Source organism: Lepisosteus platostomus, chromosome 4 (assembly GCF_059453375.1).
Source record: "Lepisosteus platostomus isolate fLepPlt1 chromosome 4, fLepPlt1.hap1, whole genome shotgun sequence".
In the NCBI taxonomy this organism is placed as follows: Eukaryota; Metazoa; Chordata; class Actinopteri; order Semionotiformes; family Lepisosteidae; genus Lepisosteus; species Lepisosteus platostomus.
Window position 1 is genome coordinate 18,523,093 of NC_142614.1, and position 8,181 is coordinate 18,531,273.

The 8,181-nt window shown below is 34.3% G+C and overlaps 1 protein-coding gene across 4 annotated transcripts in view; it reads right to left on the reverse strand.

Annotated features, from left to right (window-relative positions):
* The window catches only part of LOC148672876 (5-hydroxytryptamine receptor 4), a 97,110-nt gene extending 90,156 nt beyond the window's left edge, over nucleotides 1–6,954 (reverse strand). For all 4 annotated transcript variants that reach the window (XM_088628832.1, XM_088628831.1, XM_088628834.1 and 1 more), the window contains exon 1: nucleotides 6,764–6,954. The gene's annotated coding sequence lies outside the window, so the exon portion shown is untranslated. The remainder of the gene's footprint in view (nucleotides 1–6,763) is intronic.
* Between the last annotated feature and the right edge of the window lie 1,227 nt (nucleotides 6,955–8,181).

Genomic DNA, 8,181 nt, shown 5'->3' on the forward strand with positions numbered 1-8,181 from the left:
ATAATTATTTTATTAGTTTCAATTATTCTAATTAATCATGCTTATTATTCTAACCTCACACAGTGTTTTACCATTCTTTCTTGTTGCCAACAGTACTCTTGTACAGTAAGACAAAAAGCAAGGTGACCGAGTGATATAAGGGAATCTTTTTTACACTGGTGTATGGATCCAGAAAGTCCTTTGCCCCAATGGCATCTCAGAGATTACCCAAGAGGTACTGTAATATTCGTTGCATGATGCTTTGCATGTTAAACCATACACTATCTCTTTTTCCACTAGATCAGTCCATCTTTGTTTTCAATGACCCAATTGTCAATGGGTAAACAGTTTTCATACTAAACTGAGATTTTTTAAAACTCCATCCTTGATGTCAACCTTGTGATGTTGTTTTATTTTATACATGAAAATGCTTAAAAAACAGCTAAACTATTTGGGGGAATATTTTAGTTGTGATGTGCATAATAATAATCAATAGCCTAAAGCATTACGGAAATTAGATTATATTTATATTTTAATTCTGTAATCCTTTACATTAAGTATTAATAAAGTATGTACACTCCCGATAATATGAGCACTACAATATGCAACAATCCTCTTTTGACACAAACCTAGAATGTCTGAAAATCACTTGGTTCTCTCTGCACTGCTACAGTACTTTCCTGCTAACCCTAAAAGGGGGAAATCCAACAAGAACATCAATCCATTCATTATCAGAAAGCAACTTTGGTCTGGTGAGGGTCACATCAACTCTGAGTTATCCTGGAAGTGCAAGTTTATTTAAAAGACAGGAGAAAACAGAGTAAAAATTGTGAGAAAAAGCAAACATTTCATTGAAGCTGACCCAATCTAGAATCGAACCCAGACCTCAAGAACACTGAGTTAGCAGTACTAACCACCATTCCACCCTGACCAGAACATACAGTACCTCACGTTTACATTTTGTACAGTTGCATCCAATGTGAATGTGGGCCAGATTAAAATACATATTTTCATTCTTTGGTTTCAGAATTTATAGTTTTCACTGCAGACAAAAGCACAGTAAGTCAGAATGCAAACAACTTCTGATCCATTTAAAAAAAATATGAGACATCTGAGGAGTTATCGGACTTGTTCTTCCATTGCACTCATGTTTATTAATTAAAAAACCAAGTGCTCTCCAGTAAAAGTCAAGTATGTGAAAAGCAAGGGTTAATTTGTGTCATGTCACAAATGTTGTGTAACATTTATTATCCAGTTTGGAAACACTTAAACTAATGACCTACAGTATATTTGAAAATATTAAAGCCATGTTTAACATTGTCTTTAGTGTCACATGGATCAATTTATACTGTATGTGTATGTGTGACAGGGCTCATTTGGCATTGAGCCTAATACAGAATGTGATGTCACCTCTAGTAACTAGATTAATGAATTGGTTGTTTGGCACAGCAAAATTCTGTGCTGCCTGTGGAGTAATGGTGTGTGGCTCTGAAGCTAATTACCAGGCTTTGGGGGAGACTATATAGTACCTCTACTTTTCTTGACTGCCCTACAAATTAGAAACTAGAGTATGTGGCCTACAAGCATACCATAATATATAATACTGTAAGTTATATTTGAGGTCTCCATGAAGCAAGGTATGCATGTTTTGTTAAATCTGAAGTTAAAGTGGGAGTTTGCTGTATATCCAAACAAAGTATTCAGAATCTGTGTTCCAAAACTGTTCATTAGTTTGCATAATAAATGCAGTCATCGTAAGACAAACTGAAAGTGACATTGTAAAGTACAAGCAGTGGCATGTCTGTATATTAGCTAATATTGGTACATGACACATATTTGAAAGGATAGCTCATTATTGCTCTTTTGCTAAACAAATCAGCAATACATTGTGATTCAAAGAGCTCTGAACACATATTTTCCTTCAGACAAACTTTATGTGTTTCTTGAAGCGTTTAAATGCAATAGTGTTTGATGTCTGTTAGGCTAAAGAGATGTGGAAATTAGGTACTGTATAACTGTGGGTTGCTTACAGGCTGAAAAGTTAAAAAAGAATAAAACACAGTACATTGCAGCTGTGAAAGGTTCTTGAGGTGGAAGAGGGGGAGAGTGCAAAGATACAATACCAGGGAAAGAGGAGTTGTGGGAAAACCTAAAGAAATAAAAGGTAAGAATGGGTAAGGGGTAGGTAAAAATGGGGATAAAAAGATGGAGTTCTGGAAGACAAATTCCCATGAGAAATGTGGAATGGAACAATTTGTAAATGAATGAAGGCATGAAAAACATTTTCGTTGATCATTGAGTGCTGCGGATATTTGTGAACCAAGTCCATGGAGAGAATCATGAATCATGATGTCTTTCTCGCTCAGGAATCCCTGAGAATGAATGCGGATAGAAGGTCAGAGTAAAATCAGGGCTATCAACTTAGAGAGATCATTCATTCTTGTTACTCAGACATATTCCTTGAAATGTGCAATGTTCTCTCTTTTTTACCAATGTAAATAGCAAGCACAATACCATTTTGGTGATCTTGAAATGGCCATGTATACGTGTGCTTCTGGATGTGTATTTGAATAGTGAAGCACTGGCTTCTGTTGCTTCTGTAGATGACAGCAGTAGACAGTCAAGAGAACTGTGGACAAGAAGGTTCTGTAGATTAGATGTTTAGTAGTATGGGATGATGCTGACTGTGGACAGTTATCAGAACTGTGGACAAGAAGGCTGTGTAGATTAGATGTTTAGTAGTATGGGATGATGGTGACTGTGGATAGTTATCAGAACTGTGGACAAGAAGGCTGTGTAGATTAGGTGTTCAGTGGTGTGAGATGATGGTGACTGTGGACAGTTATGAGAACTGTGGACAAGAAGACTGTAGATTAGGTGTTCAGTGGTGTGAGATGATGGTGACTGTGGACAGTTATGAGAACTGTGGACAAGAAGACTGTAGATTAGGTGTTCAGTGGTACGAGAGGATGGTGACTGTGGACAGTTATCAGACCTGTAGACAAGATGGCTGTGTAGATTAGGTGTTCAGTGGTACAAGAGGATGGTGACAGGTAAAGAAACTGTGGATAACAAGGTTCTGTTGATCAGGTAGTGGGTAGTATAATATAAAGGCCTGGAGAAAAGGTTTAAATAAATGATAAATAAATATCATAAACAATTTGCCAAGAAAGCTAAAAAAAAGAGGGGAAAACAGAATGTTTTGATTTGACAGAAGAATTTATGATGATAGTATCTGCTTGAAAGAAAAAAGCAAAACTGCATGGATTTCACAGAACTGTTATTATGCATCTATGCAATGCAAAACATTTTTAAGCAGTGAACACAGTAATTGCATACCTTTTTGTACTACAGTACTTTAAAACATTACATCAGTTTCAAAATCTTAGACAGCTCTACAATATAACAGATATAGATTTATAAGGTACACAGTAGGTAGGATTGTACTTTAGCTTAGTAGGGTAATTACATTACAAGCCAAAACCCAGTCATACTATATTTTTAAAATAAATCTCAAAACCATCTAAGGATTTTACGGTGCCTAGCTGACATAATTTGTTTAAGATTGGATTTTATTTTAATTTGTTTTCAATCAAATAAATAATAATAGAGAGCCTCTTGCTTAGTTCAAGGCCTTCAGCGTGAATTACATTGTAAAGCTTTCAAAAGTGTATGTGAACACAATAATGTTGGCTTGGTCTGTGTGACTATTTTTGTTGTTTACAAAGCAACCCTATCAGAGTTATCTGACTTGCTATTCAAACAATTATAATCCATTCTTATCTGCTTAGTAACTTCCAATTACTCTATAGTTTCAGTTTTACTATCCAACCTGTATATGAATATTGTCGACATTTCAGCATATTGCAAATACACAGTATTGTTCCTATCTGATTTGGCTAGTACATAATATATAACCTTGTAATAGTTATTACTCTAAAATGTCTCAGACTCTTTACTTTTAGAATATTGAAAGTGAATTGTTTCCTTTCCTTTTAACAGTCTTGAAACTTTTGTAATACACGGAAAGATGATAAAGATGATTTGTCAGAATTTTTACATTTGTGTTTTACTAATACTAATACTAAATACTAATTATTTTTTATTTTATTTTAAAATTATTTAATTAATTGACAAGTTACTTATTATTGCAAGATTCCACCACAATTACATGATCAAAATAGTTGCTGCAAAAAATAATGAGAGCATTTTTTGTTCTTTTTATTTATTTACAGCAGATAAGTAGAAACTGCTTCAGTGTGAAGATCCCTGCCGCTCTTTTTTTTCTTTAACAAACTTAAATCTGTTTCCCTTCAGCAAAGAAAGGACATGTTGGAGACAAGATGTTCATTTTAGTATTTTGCAAGCAAACCTCACAGAATAATGATCAAACACGATGCACCTTACTATTACAACACGTGTGCCTCTGTAAAACACATAGCAAGACCTACTGTAAGTACACAGGCTCAATGATCTGAGCTTGCTAATATGAGGAAGCCAAATCTGTTTTAATAATTAATAAATAGTACATAATTAAGTGGCACATTTTGCTCCACATATAGTAATTCAGTTCAGTACAATCTTTTATTTAACTACTGTTAGCCATACCAATAATACGCCCTTTCAACAGCCAATAACAGTTAATTACAAAGCATAGCAAAGACGCATGGCTGAATATGACTCATGAATGTATAAGAGATAAAATGTGAACCTTAATCTACTTGCTGTAACTGCTCACTTACAGATAAACATCTCAAAGCATTTGCAAATCAGAAGAATTCTACAGTAATCAAAAGCAATCCTGTAGCTAAGAGACATCCAAACAAGTCAATGATAGCCACTGCAAGGCCAATTATATCATTTTATCAAACCAAAGTCAAATTCGGCCTCCTATGCTGGGCTGAGTTGCAAAATAAAAAGCCATTAGCTGGCTCCATCGCACCTCTCTTCTTTTATCACCCCAATGCAAACTGCATCTATGAACTCATTTTGTTTTTTTTTCTGACACATACTGTATTGTAATAAAGGACCCATCATCCTTTTCACAGTCTCCAGAAAGTACTTTTTTTTCAGATGGAAAAAAAAATATTCAGATGGAACTTTTTCAGAACCTACTCCAAATGAATGAAATTGAAACAAACCCAGAGAACTCTGATTAATAACATTACATGAAAATAAACACTGAAATACACATTACGCATTACATGCCTGGGTGTGTTTTGGAAGCAGTGGCTAACAAGTCTTAAGGAAATGAAAATTGTAGTTTGTTCTGAGAAATGATCTGTAAAACGTTCTTTTTAAAATCAATTTTACGTACATTCACTCTGGAAGATTCTTTTAAAAAATTTAAGTATTTTTTTATTGTTTGGCTGTAGAATATTGATTTAATTGTTTAAAGAGAAAAGCATGGTCATTGTAATAGAGCAGAAGACTGGTCAAGGGCAAAAAAGCCCTTTGAGAAAACTTGAGGAAAGACCTTGAGAAAACTGTGGTAGTCATGTACAGTATCAATTACAACAGCAGTTTTTCACAGTTACTGTATTGTAAAATATATTTATATTTCTTAATACCATAGCTTACCATGTATGACGTTAAGTGTTAGTAAATACCACTGAATGATTAATATGTATTGTCTTGATTTGTTGAAATGTATTGAATCATAGCGATGGTTTTTTTGTTATAAATATACCAGTTATACACAACATAGTTTTCACTGGGCTTGATCCTCTGGAGCAGTTGACATCCTATCAATGTATTGATCGCTCTAAAAAAGGGCTTTTACTATATATACAGTAAGAAGTTTGTATTACATTACATATTGAAATCGAAAATGACCTAAAAAAATAAAGGGGATAACATATTTACATACAATGAGTAAATAACAATTGGTTTTTCAAAGATCGTTTCGGTAATGACACAGGCTGAACGAAGCTGATCCGTTTTGGCCATTAAAATGAAGAAATATTAAAATCTTAAACAATTTGAAACATATGATATATAGAAAACGTTTTTTTGTAATCATATGCGAGAAATATAGTTTTCTTTTTTTTCACGCTTCTTTGATTGAGGTTATGGTATTTTCTAATAAAGTCGTCGTGCAACAGATGTAACACGTGTAGAACAAATTGCGGAATTATAGTGGTAATGGATTTTACCAGAAATCCAAGACGGAAGGAAAGGTAGATAACAGAGTATGTGCGGTACCCGAACGCATTGTATTTCCAGAAGTGTAAATCTAGATTAGTTATCTATTGCAAAACGCAACACTATCCAAGGTAAATTTAGCAGTCAAATTTAGCACCAACACCTCTCATAATCAACCAAGTTAAAAATAAAATCCATTGTTATATCCAGCTACAGCAGTTTTACTAAATACAGTTCGTATAGCGGAGGAATACAAGTAACTACAGTAGATAAAATAACGCAATTAATGTTGCAATTAATTAAAAATCAATCCCAAGGAAATTACTAAACTGTCTTTTGTGATCAAAAATGTTTTTTGTATGTATTTTGAATAAAAGTGGGGTGATAATACTGAGGTTTAAAACATATTTGACCAGAATAGGTTTATATTGGTACAGTATAACTTATCGGGTAATTGAAAGGTAAATTAAAGCATATCGATATATGGACATTTTTCAAAACCAAAAAAGTAAAAACTTTCTGATATAAATTCAATTTGAATCGGATTTGGATTCAGTGCTGTGTCCAAGATCAGTCACACAGTATGAACATTATAGCGTACGGGTTCCAATTTACCGGGACGGGAAATTAACTTTCTTACCTGTGGGTTCTGAGCCTTGGTGCTTAGGTTCAGAAGCCGTGTTCTGTTGCTAAGGAGACGCATATTCCTTCAGAACATTCTCAAAAACCAAAAACGTTCAGATGCACAAGCGAAAATGCCAATGGTGAAGATGAAAGACGAGTATCAGAGGACAGGTTGCAAGGCAAGTCAGACCCAAGTGACTTGCTTTATAGATTATGAAAAACAGGCTGTACAAGTACAGACGGGGGTATGAACTCCAGCAACTCGCAGCTTTTCAGCGCCTCACAGTGGCTCTTACTATTGAAATACTAATTATTTTTAATTAAGCATTTTATTCTACCTGTCTGTACATTGGGGTTTGTACAGATATGGTTAAGTGATGCAGTCGTTAATTCTCTTCTCTTCTACTCTAACAAAACTAACATCTTACAGTAAATGTGCTCCATGACGCTCTGTGAATAGAATTAAAATGGGCTGTCATTATATTTTTGATAGTTAATAGCTTAAGAAGTGTTAAAAGAAAATAATGGAAAATAATGGTCATAGATAAATCTCTTGCTCTTGGTTTCATAAAACAATGTTTATTTTTCCTTTAAATGAATTTCAGATTATTAGCTGAATTTTACCGTGCGTTTATTTCAACGATCTTTGAAAAGAGTTGTTATTTTCTATTATGTTTGTGGATCCATGCACAGACCGTCAGATTATTTGAGCACCAGCAAACTGAAATTGACAGCCAGTGTTTAATATTGTCTAAAAGCAAATATCAAAATTGAATTTAGAGTGCAAAAATGCTGTTATAATGTTCTGAAATATTAATAGTTTTATTTGGACGATATCAGAGAATCACATTTTAGAGAGGCACTGTAAGACTTTACCATCCAGTGATGAAAACCGAAACCGTTCGTCAGATGAAATCAACATTAACATACGTCACCTCAGAGGAAATATATATTGAGTCGAAGTAGACAAGGTACTGTTTTTCAATATGCTTAAAACTTCTGACTTGAAAACAGGAAATGGCATCGCTAGTTTATTTTTACCAAGAAAAACGGCAAGGCTCATTTATTAAAAAAAAAAAAAACACTTTTGTCTCAGGAATTAAAGTCTAACGTTCTTTGATGCGTGATGCAGAATGACCAAAACTCCTTGAATATGTCATGGTTTGTTATTAGATAAAACAACTGCATTTTCTAAGGTAAAGGCTGTTGTGTTTCACATTTTAGTGGTGTCAACAGCACAGAGTCTGGGCATAATAAATGAGCAAGCCTGGCACACAGAAATGATTCATACAAAAGACCACCAAGCACAACAAAGAGCAGACACAAACATATCAGCTACCTCAGCCTTGCGCATCACCGAAGTCTGATGCAGACACTTGGACAGAAGGCTTATGTCTGTATCATGGGGAGTTAAGAATTTTGGGGAAACCAAAC